Source organism: Coenobita brevimanus, chromosome 15 (assembly GCF_032717465.1).
Source record: "Coenobita brevimanus isolate Jiangsu-jjx chromosome 15, ASM3271746v2, whole genome shotgun sequence".
NCBI classification, from domain to species: Eukaryota; Metazoa; Arthropoda; class Malacostraca; order Decapoda; family Coenobitidae; genus Coenobita; species Coenobita brevimanus.
Genome location: NC_136968.1, coordinates 4,819,097 through 4,839,158, shown reverse-complemented (window position 1 = coordinate 4,839,158; position 20,062 = coordinate 4,819,097). Strand labels below are relative to the sequence as shown.

Sequence of the window (20,062 nt, the reverse complement as noted above, 5' to 3'; positions counted from 1 at the left end):
TTGAATGAACGGCGAGATACATACAATACCCTTTCACCCAACATGGTGTATGTATCTGCTCCCCAACGTAAACCACTGAATTAATTATCGATATCGTTATTTCACCCTTGCACGATATAAAAGGTTATTTACGCTTTCATAATTAACAATATATATAATGGAAAGTAATAGGCACTCTAGGAGGGAATCATAACTTTTAAAAAATAAACAAAATACTGCAGTATAGCCTCCAAGTTCTCCATTCAGCTCGCTCTGCTATCAGAGAAAACGTTTTGTACCAGATTCCATGGGCAGAAATGGATTTGGACCGAATCCAATTTTGCCGACGAAATCCTCAGCAGCTACCATGGTTTCGTGGGCAGTTACCACGATTTCTTCGGCAAAGCATGATTTCAGGTACCATAAAACACCCTAACTTCGGACACTTTTCATGTGTTTTAATGAATAACTGTGTAAAATGGTGCAGTTTTATCCCTGTTGGTGTCCTGTGGTAGCCAGGGACAGTACCTACTGAGTCCATATAATAAAAATTAGCCACGCTAAACTCGTGTGTTTATTTTTCATCTTCAAGTGTCCGAAGTTAGGAACAAATTCCCTAACTTCGGACAGCTCTTTCAAACTTCGGACATCCAAGTATTTACCCTTTAAACATGAGAAAGGTTAATAGCACCTGTCTCTGGACACACTGGCCAAACTTCAGACACTTTAAAAGTTTTTAAAAAAATCTCAAAAAAATATTGTGCACTCGTGGCCCAAGTTATACAAATATAAAGAGAAATATCCAAAAATACCTTCTTTTTTTAGCTCATAATTTGAGACACATTAAGATGCATCATATCACATTGTAGTGAGGTATTCTGGCCATAAATATAACTAAGAACTCTTCAGAAACTTTTTCAGACAAAAAAAATATATAAAAATGCATTGCATACATTCCAAACTGTAAGGGGAACTGATCTCTTTTTCCTAAACAAAACTTCACGTAATTATCAAGTAGATACCTCACTGACTCAACAAATGCATACTTAAATAACATAATATGATGTTAAATACTTCTTACTGGTTCTGATGACACCCATACACCCACTAACATGCACACAAATCAACAGACACACGCACACACAGGCACATGTTATGACAGCACTATGGAATGTATTAATGAGCTACACACTTTGGTTTTAAACACACACACATACATACATACATACATACAAACACACCACACACACACACACACACACACACACACTTTCCTAATAGGCCTGTGCTTGTAAAACACACACACACACACACACACATACACACACACACACACACACACACCGCTGGTGCAGTGGTAATGCTCTCGCTTGCCAACTGGTGGACGGGAGTTCGCGCCTCGCTCAGGTTGCGAAAAGTTTCACTGACAAAGTGGGTGGTTACTGTCCCCCTTGAGCAAGGGGATGGATGTGTGTGTGTGTGTGTGTGTGTGTGTGTGTGTGTGTGTGTGTGTGTGTGTGTGAAGGTCACAGCCTTGCCCTTAGATCGGACTATATGAGCTCTCAGCTCCCTTCCGGGAGGGTAAAAGCTGACGATCACGACCATCAAGTGATCCTGACCGACCCGGTGAATTACACACACACACACACACACACACACACACACACACACACACTTTCCTAATAGGCCTGTGCTTGTGAAACACACACACACACACACACACACACACACACACACACACACACACACACACACACACACACCGCTCGCTGGCGCAGTGGTAACGTTCTCGCTTGCCATCTGGTAGACAGGAGTTCGCGCCTCGCTCAGGTTGCGAAAAGTTTCACTGACGAAGTGGGTGGTTACTGTCCCCCTTGAGCAAGGGGACGGATGTGTGCGTGTGTGAAGGTCACAGCCTTGCCCTTAGATCGGACTATATGAGCTATCAGCTCCCTTTCGGGAGGGTAAAAGCTGACGATCACGACCATCAAGTGATCCTGACCGACCCGGTGAATTACACACACACACACACACACACACACACACACACACACACACACACACACACACACACACACACTTTCCTAATAAGCCTGTGCTTGTAAAACACACACACACACACACACACACACACACCTATAGTCTGTATTTTTCCAGTAACTTGTCTGTCTGAATTTAGGAATTTTTTCTGAAAAATACAGAGATAATCATTAAAACAGTCATAGCAAGATTACTGTATGCATGTATATATTTTAAAACAGTTTACTGCCCAGTACTTACAACACTTTTCCACATATAATCGTACTAATCACGTTCTTACAAATGAAACTGTTTGTTCTGTGTAAACAAAGTTTTGCAGGGTTAGAAATTGTCGATTTTTTTCCATTTGATTCATAAACTTCTTTTCACCCACACATATTCAAGCTAGTTTAATAGGACTTATACATAATAATATTTAAAGATTACCGTACCTACCCATATCATTATTTTTTGCAAATATCGCACTCTTTTCCAGTAAACTTCAATTATTATATTTTTTCGCCAAATGTCCGAAATTTGGGCGCTGTCCGAAGTTATGGTGTTTTACGGTACCGTGTGATACCCCCTTTAAGAAGCGGGATTTGGTGGTTTGGTAGTCTGGAAGTTTCTCACTGATTCCCGAAGCCTACCGTAGCTCCAGTGCGAGATGGAGTTGCCAGTTTGCCTGCTGTTTGTGAACGCAGTTGTTTCGTAAGTTATGCATTACTTTTTGTGCTCTTTTTCTGTATAATGTTTTAGTTATGTGATTGCTTGTTAAATTATGTAATTTAATCTAAGTTTGTATGCTAAATAATTTACAGTGTTATGTAAGAAAACTCTGGATATCTTTGAGTTGGCAACTGTTGTTCTCGTACAATGTAGATAATTCTTGAACAATGCAAGTTTATTTAAGGATGGGGAAGAGACTAGAGCAAGTCAGTATGTTTTAGTTCAGTTTGAGTGTAGTGCTGTGTCAGTCTATCTATCTATCTATCTATCTATAGCCCGACGCCCTAATCCCGCAAAGGGTGGCCGCAGACAAAACGCCTCCAAGTCACTCTGTCACCCACCATTTGACTCCCCTCCCCCCAACTCACCCCCCCCCCTCATATACCTCTCAACTCCATCCCTCCACCTCATCCTCGGTCTACCCCTCCCTCTCCCTCCCTCCACCTCACCTACATACACCCTCTTAGTCAGTCTTTCATTCTCCATTCTCTCCACATGTCCAAACCACCTCAGTGTATTTCTCCTAATCTTCTCAACCACATCCACATCTACCCCACAACGTTCCTTCACTTCTTCATTCGTCAACCTGTCCCTCCACGTCACTCCACATGCTCCTTTCAAGTAACTCATTTCCACTGCTCTCACTCTTGACTTGTTCCCCTCTTGCAAGGTCCATGCCTCGCTTCCATACGTCAGGGTAGGGATCACAATACCATCATGCAGTGACTTCTTAACTTCCATACTCACCTCCCTATTTCTCATCACTGCTTTCAGTGTACCAACAACCTTTCTTCCCTGCTGTACCCTTTCATGTACTTCATCCCCCAAAGTTCCATCCTTACTCATCACACTACCCAAGTACTTGAATGCACTCACATTCTCCATATCCTCACCATCCAACCTCACTGCACACTCTGCGACTTCATTCCTCTCAAACACCATAACTTTACTTTTGTTTACATTAACTTTCAGCTTCCTCCTCCTACACACTGTCCCAAATTCATTCACCAAACCTTGCAACTCCCATTCATCTTCACTCAACAATACTGTATCATCAGCAAACAGCAACACCGGAAGCTTCCAAATCTCACCCTCATTCATTAGGGCCACCCCCACATCCACTGCCCTACCTTGCACCTCCTTTACAACCCCATCCATATATATATTAAACAGCCATGGAGACGTCACACAACCCTGTTGCAGTCCCACATTGAGATCAAAGAACTCACTCAGCTCACCATCCACTCGCACCATAGCCCTAGCTCCCTTGTACATACTCTTCACAGCACTCAACAATTTCCCCTCCACTCCATATATTCTTAATACCTTCCACATACCTTGCCTATCTATTCTGTCATAAGCTTTCTCCAAGTCCATGAAGGCAGCATACACTTTCCTTCCCTTCTCTAGATACTTCTCCACTAAACATCTTAGAACAAATATCTGATCTACACACCCTTTTCCCTTCCTAAATCCCCCTTGTTCTTCTCCAACTAGCTCCTCTGTCATATGCCTAACCCTATCAATGAGTATTCTACCACATATTTTACCAGTCACACTAAGAAGGCAAATACCCCTATGGTTACCACATACTTCTCTCTCCCCTTTTCCTTTGTACAGAGGAACAATTATACCTGATTTCCAGTCCTCTGGAACCTTCCCTCTTCCCAAGCCAATCTACACAACTTCCATATCCACTCCACAACAATCCCACCCCCATACCTAAGCATTTCACCACACACACCATCAATTCCTGGGGCCTTTCCCAGCTTAATCTTCTTCATCGCTTCCACTACTTCCGACCTAATGAAGTGTTGTTAGCTAACAGTGAAGTGTTATTGCAGCTTCTATACTTTTGGTACTTGTGAAAGTAATGAAGTGTTGTTGGCAAACAGTGAAGTGTTATTGCAGCTTCTATACTTTCGGTACTTGTGCAAATAGTGAAGTGAAGTTGGCAAGCATTAAGTGTAATTATCTGGTAAAGAGCGACAGTGAACTTAAGAAGCCAGTGTTTATTTACGACCTCTTAGCTGATCTTGTGTACTGCACACCTAAAGGCTGACCATAGGAAGAACAACTCACTGGGCAACGTCCTTCCTGTACTGAACTACTGCTGTTGGAGCCTGTGGCAGTGTGGGATGGGGCCGTAACAATACAGAATACTCTATATATATATATATCTACCTCTTTATCTATCTATATATACCATCCATCCATCCATCCATTGCCAGACGCCATGTATCCCAAATGGGGTGGCCAAGGGCTTAGAGTTAATTGTTTTACAGGGAGGGGCACCAATCCTCCACCAACCCCACTGGACACGTAGGGATGCCAACAGCATCTGGTGTTCCCAGGCGGTCACCCATCCAAGTACTAACCAGACCCAATCTATCTATATATACAGTACAGTATATTCCATACTGAATACAGTGTATATAAACACACGCACACACACACACACACACACACACACAAAATAAGCATATTTAACAATATACCGGTAAGCACACAATTCATATTATGCAACACGGTAACTTATTCTACGGTACCAGACTATACCATATATGAATAATTCTGATACTGATACAAAAATCTGCAAAAGCAACTATGACAAAGAAATTGTTTTTTCTATATTTTTCAGTAAGTTCTGTTCACATCTGACCTTTACTTCTTATGCAACTGAATACCGGTAATTAAGCCCAAAAAATGCATTTTATTTTTTCTGTCACCATGACCACTAATTTGACTAAACTGAGGTACCGTATATAGCTACCAAAGAAGTTATCTGAACATAATACACTGATAAACATTATACGACAAAAAAATGTTGTTCTCATGCCAAAGCCATGAGAAAGCCATAAGCATTTATTTAAAAAAATATTCACCCATGCAAACCCAGCCCAACAGTGAAAGTAATATTCTTCAGATCTAACCTGGGCATTCTTCTGAAATATGTTGCATACACTTCCCAGATACAAAAAAAAATCATGTACTGCAGTTTTCTAGTTAACATTATTATTCAACTGTGCAAGAAATGGTCAAAATTCAACACAAGATCATGACCTAAAAAAAAACACTACTCTCACCCTCGCCTAATGGGGACATAAAACAAATACATTCACCAGTCTGTTTTGGAAATACAAGGCTCGTATTACAACAGCAAAATTAAGTCACTGAAAAGACACACTATTACCGATATGCCCTCACTTTTACCTGGGTTGTGAAGTGCGTCCATCTTGACTGGCTATTTTCGTCCTTTGCTGCTTATTTCCGTGGCTCAGAGGCAGAACAGGATAAAACTACGGCTTCACATCTTTACCAAGGATGTTCTTCGTGACTAGCACCATATTCCTGTGTTAATCCCTTGCTCCAGCTCGGCGTTCAAGATGGAGCGATGGCAATTTAGGCCAAGTTAAAGTGGACAGTTTTAGGCCAAGTTAAAGTAGACGGAGTACTGCCCAAACAAACCAACGCCATCATTTTAACTCACGAAACTATACCGCTTACTCACTATATATCACTGAAGTATGCAAAAACAGATGTTGCTTATATTTATAAGTTATTATTAAGTGATCAAATCCATTAGTGACGAATAAAAATGGCGAAAAAAAGCAAGGAAAAAAATAGCTTCCTGGCCCCTCACGTCAACCAGGAAGCAGCTGATCTTTGTTTATATTTACCTGTCAGCTGATCAATGGTCGGCCAGACGCAATTTTCTGATATGATATAAGTATGTATGCCATTTTTTCCATACGTTTAAGTGTGAAGATGTGTTAAAAAGTACATGGGGGCCGTGAAAGTATGGAGTTCAGTCGGGTGAGAGGGTGAATGTAATGGTTGGTTCCAGGGTTACTTTTTTTTTTTCTTTTCTTTTTTTTAATATACGGACAGTCACCCCTTTTTAACGTTAGTCAGATTAGGTTAGTTCAGTAGACTTAGTATGTTAGGTTAGTGTAGGTAAACGACATTAAGTTATACTAGTTAGAGCAGATAAGTTAGGTCTTAAGTTGGTTTAGGTAGATTAAGCAAGTTAGGTTGGATTATGTTAGGCATAATAGCCTAGATTAGTTTCTAGTTACAATAAGCACATTAGATAGGTTGGCTTACATTAATTAGAAAAATCCATCAGAATAACCTTGACAGTTGAAAACAGCAAATGTACCAGGTTTCAGTGTATTGGTCTGCCCGGAATGAAAGTCAGTTAATAAGAAAACCAGTGTCTACATGGTTTAGTTTAGGATGTATTTCAGTACTGCATTTTTCAGAATACTAATTTTATATGATATACATTCCAGGTCTGGTTAGTACTTGGATGGGTGACCGCCTGGGAACACCAGATGCTGTTGGCATCCCTACGTGTCAAGTGGGGTTGGTGGAGGATTAGTGCCCCTCCCTGTAAAACAATTAACTCTAAGCCCTTGGCCACCCCGTTTGGGATACATGGCGTCTGGCAATGGATGGATGGATGGATGGATGGGACATTCCAGGTTCCCTTTTTAGCAGTGCTGTATAATGTACTTTTATGTCATATGTGATCGGATACGTTTATAAAAGATTTTTTTTTTTTTTTGTCACTCTGACTGAATTGTGGTCTTCTCACTGACCTTTGCTGATGGTCTGTTTTGTACGTAATATAAAGGAAGGGGAGATACTCCAGCTCCTAACTCTGTCTGTTAATGCATCCATGCTAAAATGAGCTGCCCAAATCTTACCTAGCCTTACCTTTAACCTAACCTAAGCTAGACCAGCTTTAGCCTGACCTAATTAACCAAACAACTTAATCTAACCTAGCCTAATTTTAATGTAGGGAAGCTGTAATAATGGACACAGTCAAAAGCTGGAGAATCTCGTACATCCTTACTAAGTACTGTATGGTACAAAACAAAGCGTTTTGAGATGGAAAAAGCATTAACTCTGGTAATACAGTTAGACTGTAACAAAAAAGTACAGTACCTGGTTATGATTTGAACTTGACATCTGAATTTCTCCTTTACTAAATGATTTGGTGATAGGTGGTGACGACCATCATCCATTCACTTGATGCAGTGCTGCCTACATCTTCGTTCACCTTTATCATCCTGCCCTCCTCTCTTCCTCTTTTTTTCATCTTTCCTTTCGCTTTTTATTACTCTTCTGTCCTTTTCAGGTGGTTTTACATTGAGTGACAAGCCTAGTGGTTCCCTGTAAGCCAGGAAACCATTAATAAAATTGGATGGTAACCATATAACCAACCCATAAGTATTCCTACATTTTCTACAAGTGGGTAGGCAGAGGGTTAGTGCTCCTTCTCTGGCCACCCCTTGTGAGATTATGGCATCTGGCCATAGATAGGTAGATAGACTAATTAGCTAGACCAGTCAGCATATCTAGAACCATCAGCAGATGTTTTTGTGTGAATGTGTGTTCTTACCTAATTTTTCTTACCTAATTGTATCTTTACAGGAATGAGTCAAGCTCGTACTGTCCCGTGTCTTCTATCTATCTATCTATTGCCAGACGCCTCAATCCCGTTTGGAGTGGCCACAAACAAATCGCCTCCAAGTCGCCCTGTCCCCCGCCATTTCACTGCCCTGCTCCCAACTCACACCCCCCTCTCTCATATACCTCTCCACCCCATCCCTCCATCTCATCCTCGGTCTCCCCCTCCCTCTTCCACCCTCCACCTTACTCATATACACTCTCTTTGTCAGTCTTTCACCCTCCATCCTCTCCACATGGCCAAACCACCTCAGTGTGTTCCTCACAACGCTTCCTATCACATCCACATCCACACCACAACGCTCCTTTATATCCTCATTCGTCAGCCTGTCTCTCCACGTGACTCCACAGGCTCCTCTTAAATAACTCATTTCCACTGCTCTCACTCTTGACTTGTGTCCTTCCAACAATGTCCAAGCTTCACTTCCGTATGTTAGAGTTGGTATCACAATACTGTCATGTAGTAACTTTTTTACTTCCATGCTCACTTCCCTGTTTCTTATCACTGCTTTCAAGGAACCAGCAACCTTTCTTCCCTGCTGTACCCTTTCAAGCACTTCACCCTCCAAACCTCCATCCTTACTCATCACACTACCCAAATACTTAAACGTACTCACATTTTCCAATTCCTCACCATCTAACCTCGCTGTACATTCACTGACTTCACCTCTCTCAAAGACCATCACTTTACTCTTCCCTACATTCACCTTTAGGTTCCGTTTCTTACACACTCTCCCAAACTCATCCACCAAGCCTTGCAGCTCCCCTTCGTCTTCACTCAACAACACAGTATCATCTGCAAACAACAGTACAGGGAGTTTCCAAACACTATCCTCTCTCACCAGGGCCACTCCAACATCCACTACCCTACCTTGTACCTCTTTTATTACCCCATCCATGTACAGATTGAACAACCATGGAGACATGACACATCCCTGTTTCAAACCAACTTTCAAAGAGAAAAATTCACTTAGTTCACCATCCACACGCACTGCAGCCTTCGCACCATCGTACATACTCTTCACAGCATTCAACAACTTCCCATCTACTCCATATATTCTTAACACTTTCCACAATCCTTGTCTATCCACCCTGTCATATGCTTTCTCCAAATCCATGAAAGCCGCATACAACTTCTTTCCCTTCTCTAGAAACTTTTCCACTAAAGATCTAAGAATGAATATCTGATCTACACAACCTCTTCCCTTCCTAAAGCCTCCCTGTTCTTCTCCAACTAATTTCTCTGTTCCTTCTCTAACTCTGTCTATAAGTATCCTACCATACACTTTTCCTATTATACTAAGAAGACAAATGTCTTAAACCATATTTATCGTACATATCCTTAAATTTGTGAATTGTTTTGGCACACACTATTTCATTCGGTAGTGCATTCCATTGATCAATTGCTCTGTTTGGGAAACTGAATTTCCTTACGTCTTTATCACCTCTCTTCTTATGCAGTTTTTTGCAGTGTCCTCTTGCTGATGCTTCCCCATATGTTAAGTAATCATTTATGTCTATTTTCTCCTTCCCTGATATGCACTTATATAGCATTATCATGTCACCTCTTTTCCTTCTCTCCTGTAGTGTTGGTAGATTCAGTTTATTTAGTCTTTCTTCGTAGCTTAGATCCCTTAAGTTTGATATCCATCTTGTAGCGGCCCTTTGAACTTTTTCAATCTTGTCTATGTGTTTCTTGAGATGAGGACTCCAGACTACTGATGCATACTCCAGGGTTGGTCTGATGAATGATGTTATTATCCTTCTTAGCATGTCTTCATTTATGTATGTGAATGCTATTCTCGTATTTGCAAGCAGTGTATACATGTTCTGTACCTTCTCACTGATGTGGTCAGCCGGAGATAGTCTGTTATTGATAATCACACCTAGGTCCTTCTCTCTTTCTGATGTGTGTAGGGTTTTATTTCCTAACTTATACTCCCAATCAGGTCTTTTTCCACTTTTACCAAACTTGATTACATGACACTTGTCCACATTGAATTCCATTTGCCATGTATTACTTCATTCATGAAGTTTATTTAATTCTTCTTGTAGCTCTTTACAAGAGTCTATGTTAGTAATTCTCCTTTGTATTTTCGCATTATCTGCAAACATATTTAGATAGCTTTCATTTCCAGTGTTACTGTTTATATCATTTATATACACTAAAAACATGATTGGTGCCAGCACTGAACCCTGTGGTACTCCACTAGTCACTTCTTTCCATAATGAGTAGTTTCCCCTTAGTACTGTTCTCATTTCTCTTTTTATGAGAAAATCTTGCATCCAACAAAACAGTTTGCCTCGAATTCCTCCTTGATGGTACAGTTTCCATAAAAGTCTTTGGTGTGGTACTGTGTCAAAAGCTTTCTTGAAATCTAAATAGATACTGTCCACCCATCCTTCTCTTTCCTGTATTGTGTCTGTTACTCTGTCATAGTAGCTCAACAGATTAGTAACATGATTTTCCTTTTCTGAAACCAAACTGTCTTTCTGTTATCATACTGTGTTCTTCTAGATGATTTACCCAAGCTTTTCTTTTAAGCTTTTCTAATACCTTGCTTACAACACTGGTCAGTGATACTGGCCGGTAGTTGAGTGGATTTTGTCTATTCCCTTTCTTGTGTGTGTGTGTGTGTGTGTGTGTGTTTAAGTACGGTACTTTTAACTTAAAATGATATTTCTTGCAGATTTCTATGTTAGCAGTTCTGTCATATCATTTGTTAGATCATATCACTTATGAAGGCTCCAAAATGCTTGTGTGTGTCTTGGTCACCTAATGGTGGTTCTCCACACTGCCCAATCTCTGGCAACCTCCCTATTCAGTCCCTTATCCCTGAGGTCAGACTCTTTGACCTCGTCCCAGGTCTTTTTCAGTCTGCGTCACACAGCCTTGCCCTTGATGTTCACACTTCTTTTTATCTGCATCCACCTGTCATCCTCCATCCTCTCCACATGCGCAAACCATCTCAGTATACCCCCTCCTCATCACAACACCAATACACTCCAGTCCCATCCTTCCTCTCAGCTCTTTGCTCGTTCAAGGATGCACTGCACATCCATCTGATCATTGTCATTTCTGTACCTTTGAGCCTACCAGTATCCTCTTTCTTTACTGCCCGGGTCTTACTACCATACAGCATTACACTCCTAACACATGCTGTATACAAAGATCCCTTAGCATAGAGGGAGGGCCCTCTCAGTGTCAGGAGAGGCAACAGCTTCCTGACCTTCCAACCACTCCTCACTCTAGCCGCAGAGCTTGCTCCAGCCTCACTTCCAGCATATAACATGTCCCCCAAATAACATAACTCTTCCACATAGTCAAGAGACTAGCAAGGTCAGTTGTTTTTCTGCCTGACAATCTCTGCATGCTCTTCCCAACATACCACACACACAAATCAGCATTATTTTGCAGTCTGCCTTTAATACCATCACATCTTTTATCTACCCACTAATCACAACTTCTTTACAAGATGGAGTTACTTCCCATACCCATGTGGCAAACTGCACATAGCCACTATCCCATTGCATTGACAGTACTGCCACCAGCACTAGATATCATCACTTTTGTTTTATCCACAATGACGCTCAAACCCTTGTGGCCATATTATCTCTCCACTTCCTAAGTCTTTCTTCTGCCTCCCTTTCATTCTCTGTAATCAACACCGAGTCATCACCATACATCTTCCCTGGGAGTCCATTCCTAAAGTCACATAAGAGAGCTTCAAGTACTATGACAGACAAGAAAGGGATCAAGACTGACCCCTGATGTATGCCAACATTCACAGAAAACTCACCACTAAAATCTCCATTCACTCTCAACTGGATACAAGCACCCACAGACATAGCCATAACCACTCCAACGAGCCACTCCTCGATACCAAGTTTTCTCATTGCCCACTTCACCACCTCCCTAGGGACCCTGTCAAACGCCTTCTCCAAATCAACAAAAACAAAGTACAGCTTCCTTTACTTTGTTATATATTTTTCCTGAAACTGTCGGACAGTGAATGTGGCATCAGTGTTATTGAATTAATTTGCATAGTTAAGTGTTCCAGTCACCAGGAGTTAAATATGTGAGAGCAGAATTGATATTAAATTCATGGTATTTTGAGCTGTTAAGTGAGAATCAGTTTGGTGAATAGTACAAAAGAAGTGCCATTGCTTTCTTGTTATTGTTCTTTCAATCAGTAGTACAATAGCCCTTTATCAAGTAAATGCTTAGCTTCTCTGGTGCAATTTGCAGGACATCTCTCCCTCTCCCCATCAGTCTTGAAGACCCACAAAGTAGAGAGAGCTTTTATAGCAGAGAAAATACCGGTATGATTTAAAATCTATAAAAGACCTTCAGTTCATTATTATATCATTGACTAGATTTTGTTTGCCAGTTTTTTTTTTTTTTATGTTCATTGTTCATTGCAGTGGTACCATTTTTTGAGGGAACTGCCCTTTTTTGTTTATATACAGTAGGGTAAAGGTAGTCCCTCACCCTCCAAAAATGTTAATGGCCACCAAATGTGGGCAAGGCTTTGGTTATGTTAGGTTATATTGTATTCAGGTTTGCTAGAGTAATTTTTTTTTGCTTGTGTCATTAAGGGTAATTCACCGGGTCGGTCAGGATCACTTGATGGTCGTGATCATCAGCATTTTACCCTCCCGGAAGGGAGCTGAGCGCTCATATAGTCCGATCTAAGGGCAAGGCTGTGACCTTCACACACCCACACACTCGTCCCCTTGCACAAGGGGGACAGTAACCACCCACTTCATCAGTGAAACTTTTCGCATCCTGAGCGAGGCGCGAACTCCCGTCTACCAGATGGCAAGCGAGAACGTTACCACTGCGCTGTGTGTGTTTAATATGTGCTGTGCATGTTTATTGACAGTGCTACAGGAAATGGAACAGTAAATAAGGAAAGAGGTATTTCCACAAAAAGTAGTTATCCAAAGGAATTAATGAAAGTAAATAAATATACTAGTGGTAGGTGGGGTTGCTCACCATCCACTCACTCAGTGCAGTGCTGCTGTGGGTGTCTGCCCTTTCCTCTCTTCCCTCCTTCTTCTTCTGTCTTTCTTTCCTTCATTCTTTCCTCCTCCTTCCGCTTATGGGTGACTTTACACTCCCTTCCTCTCTGTCCTTCTTACCTTCGATCCTTCCTCTTCCTTCTGCCTATGGGTGACTCTACACTTGAGTGACAAGCCAAATGGTTTCCTGTACACCAGGAAACCATTTACTGTGCTGGGTGGTAACCATATAACCAAATTGTGGTGGCTGGTGGTTCAGTGGGTAATTAAGGCACTCCAATCGGATTGGGCCTGTGTAGGCTTATATCCAAGAGATGGTCAGCCACTCAGGGATGAGTGAGGCTGGTCACTCGTCCTAAATGTCAGGACCAACTTGCCTAGCCCTGGGGCTCCTATGCTTCTCGTGGGGTGGCATAGGATTGGATGATGGATGGATGGATGAAATAAATATTCCTAACAATCCATCTATCTGTAGCCAGATACCCTAATCCCATAAGGGGTGGCCATACAAAATGGTCTCCATGTCGCCCCATTCCCTACAATTTTGCTGCCCTCCCCACAGCTTACTCCTCCCCCCCCCCCCTCATATACCTCACCAATCCATCCCTCCATCTCATCCTTGGTCTCTCCTTCCCTTTCCCCCCCTCCACAGAAATTCATGTACACTCTCCTAGTTAGTCTCACACTCTCTATCCTCTCCACATTGCAAGACCGTTTCAGTGTATTTCTCCTAACGCTTTCCATCTCATCCACATCCACAACGCAACCCTCCTTCACTTCCTTATTTGTCGGTCACTCTTTCCATGTAACTCCACATTCTCCTCACAGATAGCTCATATCCACTCCCCTCACACTTGACTTGTGTCCTTCCAACAAGGTCCAAGCTTTGCATCCATGCATTAGAGTTGGTATCAAAATACTGTCATGCAGTGATTTTTTTACATCTTTGCTCACTTCCCTATTTCTTATCACTGCTTTCAATGAGCCTGCAACTTTTCTTCCCTGTTGTTCCCTTCCAAAGCAGTTCATCCTCCAAACTTCCCTCTTTGCTTATCACACTACCCATTTTCCATTTCCTCACCATCCAGCCTTACCATGCATTCAGTGACTTCATTTCTCTCAAAGAGTACAGCTTGGAAGGATCCAAGTCAAGAGTGAGAGCAGTGGAAATGATTTATCTGAGAGGAGCATGTGGTAGATGGAAGGATGCAAGGAACAAATGTGTTGGCAGAGTTGAATGATTCTTTGATCATGATGGAGAAGGTGTAGGAGGCAGTAGAGGAGATGAAAGCAGGGAAAGCTGTTGGTATGGATGAGTGTGCTGTGGAATGCCTGAAAGGTGGTTGAGCAACTATTGTTGAGTGGTTAGTATGATTGTTGAATGTGTGTTTTGTGAGTGATATGGTGCCGATTTACTGGACAAGTTCTTGTGTAGTTCTGTTGTATAAAGGTAAGGATGATAAGTATGAATATACTAGCTTTAGGAATATAAGTATGTTGAGTGTTGTAGGTAAGGTAAATGGTAGAGTTTTACTTAAGAGAGTTAGAGAGGGTACAGAAGGAGTGATTGGTGATGAGCAGTGTGGCTTTAGGAGAGGGAGGGGATGTGTGGATCAGGTGTTTGCTGTGAGACAGGTGTGTGAAAAGTATTTAGCTTAAGGTTAGAATGTGTTTTAGGTGTTCATGGATTTAGAGAAAGCGTATTATAGAGCTGATAGGAAGGCTTTGTGGACTATTTTGAGATTGTATGGACTTGATGGTAGGTTGCTAGAAGGAGTGAAAAGTTTTTATATATGTAAATAGTAGAGCATGTGTAAGAGTAGGAAATACTGTGAGTGATTGGTTTCCTGTGAGAGTGGGGCTGCGGCAGGGATGTGTGATGTCGCATTGGTTGTTTAATATTTACAGTATATGGATGGTGTTGTAAGGGAGGTGAATGCAAGAGTGTTAGATGGAGGTTTGAGTCTGGTAAATGCTGATGGTGGAGAGTGGAATCTGAATCAGCTGCTGTTTGCTGATGATACTGCACTGGTGGCTGATTCAGAGGAGAGATTGAGACAGTTAGTGCAGGAGTTTGGAAGGGTGTGTGAAAGGAGGAAATTGAGAGTAAAGTGTGAAAGGAGGAAGTTGAGAGTAAATGAGAATAAGAGTAAAATGACGAAGTGTATGAGGTTGGTAGACGGGAGGAGGATGAATAGTGTTTTGAATGGTGAGTTGCTTGAAGAAATAAAGTGTTTTAAGTATTGAGGGTCACATGTTGCTGTGGATGGAAGAATAGATGTAGAAGTGAAATTTAGAATGAATGAAGTAGGAAAAGTGCTGGGAGGAATGAAAAAAGTGTTTAGATGTCATTTGCTTAGAATGGCCGTAAAGAGAAGGCTGTATGAGGGTGTAGTGGTACCGACTGCATTATATGGGGCTGAAACATGGAATATGGGTATAGCAGAGAGGAAAAGTTTGAGTGTAATGGAGATGAGATGTCTAAGGAGTATGTGGAATGACTCGTATAGATCGAGTGAGAAATGATGAAGTGCGAAGGAGAACTGGAGTTGTGCGGGAGATGGCTGGTCGAGTTGAGCAGAGAGTGTTGCGATGGTTTGGGCATATGGAGAGAATGGATGAAGAGCGATTGGTGAAAAAGATAACTGGAGTGGATACGAGAGGTGTAAGGCTGAGAGGAAGACCACGAATAGGATGGATGGACAGTGTGAAGATAGCGTTAGACGCGAAAGGGATGTCTGTTGAGCAAGGAGGAGTGTCTGTGCGTGATAGGAATGACTGGAGAGAAATTGTGAATGAATAAATGGTGATGCAGCCCTGAGGGGATATTCTCCCACATTAGGTCTGATCAGCTTTTGATCAGGTCAGGTGCGGGTAAGGAGAAGAGTCCATTATGATGTGGCACGGGTAAACCAGCTCTGCTGTCGGGCCCTGCTGCGATGTCGCTGATTGTGTTGTGCGGTTGATCCTCGTGCGGTGTGGTGCAGTGAGGATCTGTTCCCTTGGGACTAAGATATGAATAAATGTGTGTGTGTGGATGAGTAAATTGGGATCGTGTCGTCCTGTCTCAGCTACCTCCCTTTCTTTGGGGATAGCAGCATAAGGTATATAGACAGATATATAGCATGTGGAGTTACATGGAGAGACAGACTAACAAATGAGGAAGTGAGGGAATGTTGTGGTGTGGATGTGGATGTGACAGAAAGCATTAGGAGAAATACACTGAGGTGGTTTGGCCATGTGAAGAGGATGGAGTGTGAGAGACTAATGAGGAAAGTGTATGTAAGTGAGGTTGAGAGGGGGAGAAGGAGGGGAAGGCCGAGGATGAGATGGAGGGATGGAGTGGAGAGGTGGGATGTGTGAGCTGGGAAGAGGGCAGTGAAATGGCAGGGGACACGTGGAGGGGATTTGTTTGTGGTCACCCCTTGCGGGATTGAGGCGTCTGGCAGTAGGTAGTAGATACAGTAGGTAGTACAACTTTACTCTTCCCTACATTCACCTCTAGATTCCATTTCTTAAATACTCTTCCAAACTCATTCACAGAGTCTTGCAGTTCCTTTTGTTTTCTCTTAAGAACATAGTGTCATCTGCAAACAATGGAACAGGAAGTTTCCCAATGTTGCCCTCTCTTGATAGGGCCACTCCAACATCCACTGTCCTACCTTGTATATCTTTTTTTAACTCCATCCATATACAGACTGAACAATCAAGGAGACATGACACATCCCTGTTTCAGTCCAATATTCAGATAGATAAATTCACGCAGTTCACCATCCATGCGCACTGCAGCCCTAGTGCCCTCATATATGCTCTTCAAGGCATTCAACATTTTCTTCATACATTTTTAATATTTTCCACATTCCTTGTTAGTCCACTCTGTCATATGCCTTTGCCATCCAGATCTGTGAAGATTGCATACAACTTCCCTCCTCCAGAAACTTTTCAACTGAACACCTTTGGATGAGTTTTGATCTACACATTCTCATCGCTTCCTGAAACCTCCTTGTTCTTCTCCATCTAATTCCTCTTTTTTCTTTTCCCCTAACAGTCAATAAGTATCCTACCATATACTTTTCCCATTATACTAAGAAAACAAATGCCTTTGGTATAAATAAATACTGGTAAGTAAGGGAATAAAAACGGAGGATAACCAGGTTTGATGTTAAACTGATTGCTAGTCTCTTCTTTACATTTACCAAAAAAAAAAAAAAAAAGGAATCTGAACCCAATTTTGCCGAAGTGGGATCAGGCTTTTAAAAGTTTTCGAAGTGAGAAATGGCAGAAATAGAAAATTTGAGCCAAGTTTTGCCAGACTCATATAAGAAATAACTCTATTCCTTAAAGAATCATGTTTATATCCTTTAAGGCTTCCATCCCGTTGTAAGTCCATTTTGGTTACTTTTCACTGTTTCCATTTTCCGCACTGATGATACTTGTGCTCATTGAGTGAGGTACTGTATACTCATACGAATTGGGGGAGCGGGTGAGTTAGAGAAATGGCAGCCCGATGACACAGGACAGGGTGACGTGGAGACAGTTTGTTTGTGACCTCTTCTGGGGTTAAGATGTTTTGCTGTAGGTAGATAGATAGAGAGGTAGACACTAAACTCCCACAGTGTAGGCATAACTTCAAGGAGAGAAAAATATGAAGCTCCTGTTTCACTAGCTATCTAACCATCCCCCTTTGCTGACCTTTTCAGTGTGACAGTAACATGGAGAGTAGACCAGCATACTCTCCCAAACATTTCCTCTAACTATCTATGCACTGCACCACATGCACTTTACATTTCACACAACGTATCCCACTACGTTACAGGGGTTGGCGCCAGCAAGGGCATGCGGCCAGAAAACTTTGCCCCCGCTACCTAGTGGCGGACTTCTGGGGGGAGGCATGGCGGGGGTTCCGCCGGCATAGATCATGGGTCCAGGGCGAGATGGGGCTCGGGCCTGTGCTAGAGGGTACAGGGCATTGCGGTTCCCAGGCTGCCGCTTCCGCCCAATAGAAAGGGGCCCGAACCTGGGAGTAGCGCCCCAGGAGGCTGCCCTATCAGTGGGTGTATAATGGCGGGATAGTTGTAGTGCCAAGACGCGCTTGGAGGGTGTCCCTGCAGCTGTCCTGGCAGGGTGCCCCGAGGCCACTACCACAGCCACTGGTAAGCTGGTGGGCTAGGGGTCCCAGATCCATTGCCTGGACCTGGGATTGTGCAGTGAGTGGGACCTGTGCTGTGTCTGTCCCCATTTATTAATACTGAAGATGACAAAACAATGAAAGGTTTCAAAGCAAGCCTGAGGACAGTAAATCACCCATGGGGATGAGGGTGGGTTCATGGAATGTGGGAAGTTTGAGGGGAAGAGCAGGGGAAGTCGTTGAGGCATTCAGTAGGAGGTGGGTGGATGTGGCATGTTTGCAGGAAGTCCGGTACAGGGGTGGATCAGCCAGAAAGATTGTTGGGAAGGACTGTTGCTATAAGTTGTTTTGGCAGGGGGGGACAGACGGATATGGAGGTGTTGGTGTGATGGTTGCGGAGAAATGGGTGGAATATGTTATGAATGTTTTGAGAGTAAGCGATAGGATATTGGTAGTGAAAATTCTGTTGGGAAGAAAGATAGCTGTGATTATATCGGCATATGCCCCACAGGCAGGACTGGATGAATCAGAGAAAGATAGATTTTGGGATGATTTAATACGTGTAGTGGGTGGTATGCGGGATGATGAGATAGTGATTTTGGGAGGGGACTTAAATGGTCATGTAGGTGAAGCAGCACAAGGTTATGAAGGAGTGCATGGGGGATGTGCATATGGTCTAAGAAATGCAGAAGGGGAAAGGATACTTGAGTTTGGGAGGCAACGGACATGATTGTGTGCAACACATATTTTAGGAAAAGAGACAGTAGGTTAATTACGTATGAGTCTGGGGGAAATAGCAGTCAGATAAATTATTTTCTGGTTAGGAGGTCCGATAGGAGGTTAGTGAGGGATGTTAAAGTTAAGGGAAGTGAGGAGTGTGTGCAGCAGCACAAACTATTGATTTGTGATACGGTGCTTAAAGAACAAGTGATGAAAAAGAGGACTTATGTACCTAGGAGGAAAATATGGAAGCTGAAAAACCAAGTAGTAAGGGATGCCTTCTATAGCGAGTTGAGGAGAGTGGTGGCTGAACAGGGAGCTGTAGACAGAGGCGTTAATGAACAGTACAGAGCCCTCAAGAACAATTTCTTGAGAGTTACTGATGTAACATGCGGCTGGACAAGAGGACCACCAAGACATAAAGTAACTTGGTGGTGGGATGAGGTGTAGAAGTTGCAATTAAGGAGAAAAGAAGGCTTTTCCGGGAATGGAAGAAGGGTGGTAGCAAAGAGGAATATTTGGCTGCCAAGCGTAGGGCTAGGAGAGAGGTATACAGGGCAAAGTCTGAGTCACAGAGACAATTACTTGATAACCTAAATCATGGGGAAAGGAAAAATATATTTAGGGTGGCAGGTCAGGTGAAGAGGGATAATCGGGATATCATAGGTGAGCAGTGTGTGAAGAATGATGAAGGAAGGGTAGTGGTGAACAGTGAGGATATTAAAGATGCATGGAGAGAGCATTATAACCGGTTGTTGAATGAGGAGTTTGACTGGGACAGGGAAGGTTTGGAGCCAGCAGATCCAGTGTCTGGCCCCTTGGCCTTTGATTGATACTGCTACTGTGAGTGAGGCAATAGGCAGGATGAGGGTGGGGAAGGCAGCAGGTGTGTCTGGGTTGACTGGCGAAATGTTGAAGGCCTCAGGCGATATAGGGGTGAGTTTAGTCACTGACCTGATAAATAGGATTATTTATGAGTGTGTT

The 20,062-nt window shown here is 42.6% G+C and overlaps 1 long non-coding RNA gene across 1 annotated transcript in view; it reads right to left on the bottom strand.

Moving 5' to 3' along the window:
- Positions 1-6,127, bottom strand: part of LOC145390613 (uncharacterized) — a 37,711-nt gene extending 31,584 nt beyond the window's left edge. Inside the window, exon 1 of the long non-coding RNA XR_013895695.1 lies at positions 5,941-6,127. This is a non-coding gene — a long non-coding RNA (uncharacterized LOC145390613). The remainder of the gene's footprint in view (positions 1-5,940) is intronic.
- Positions 6,128-20,062: the final 13,935 nt, after the last annotated feature.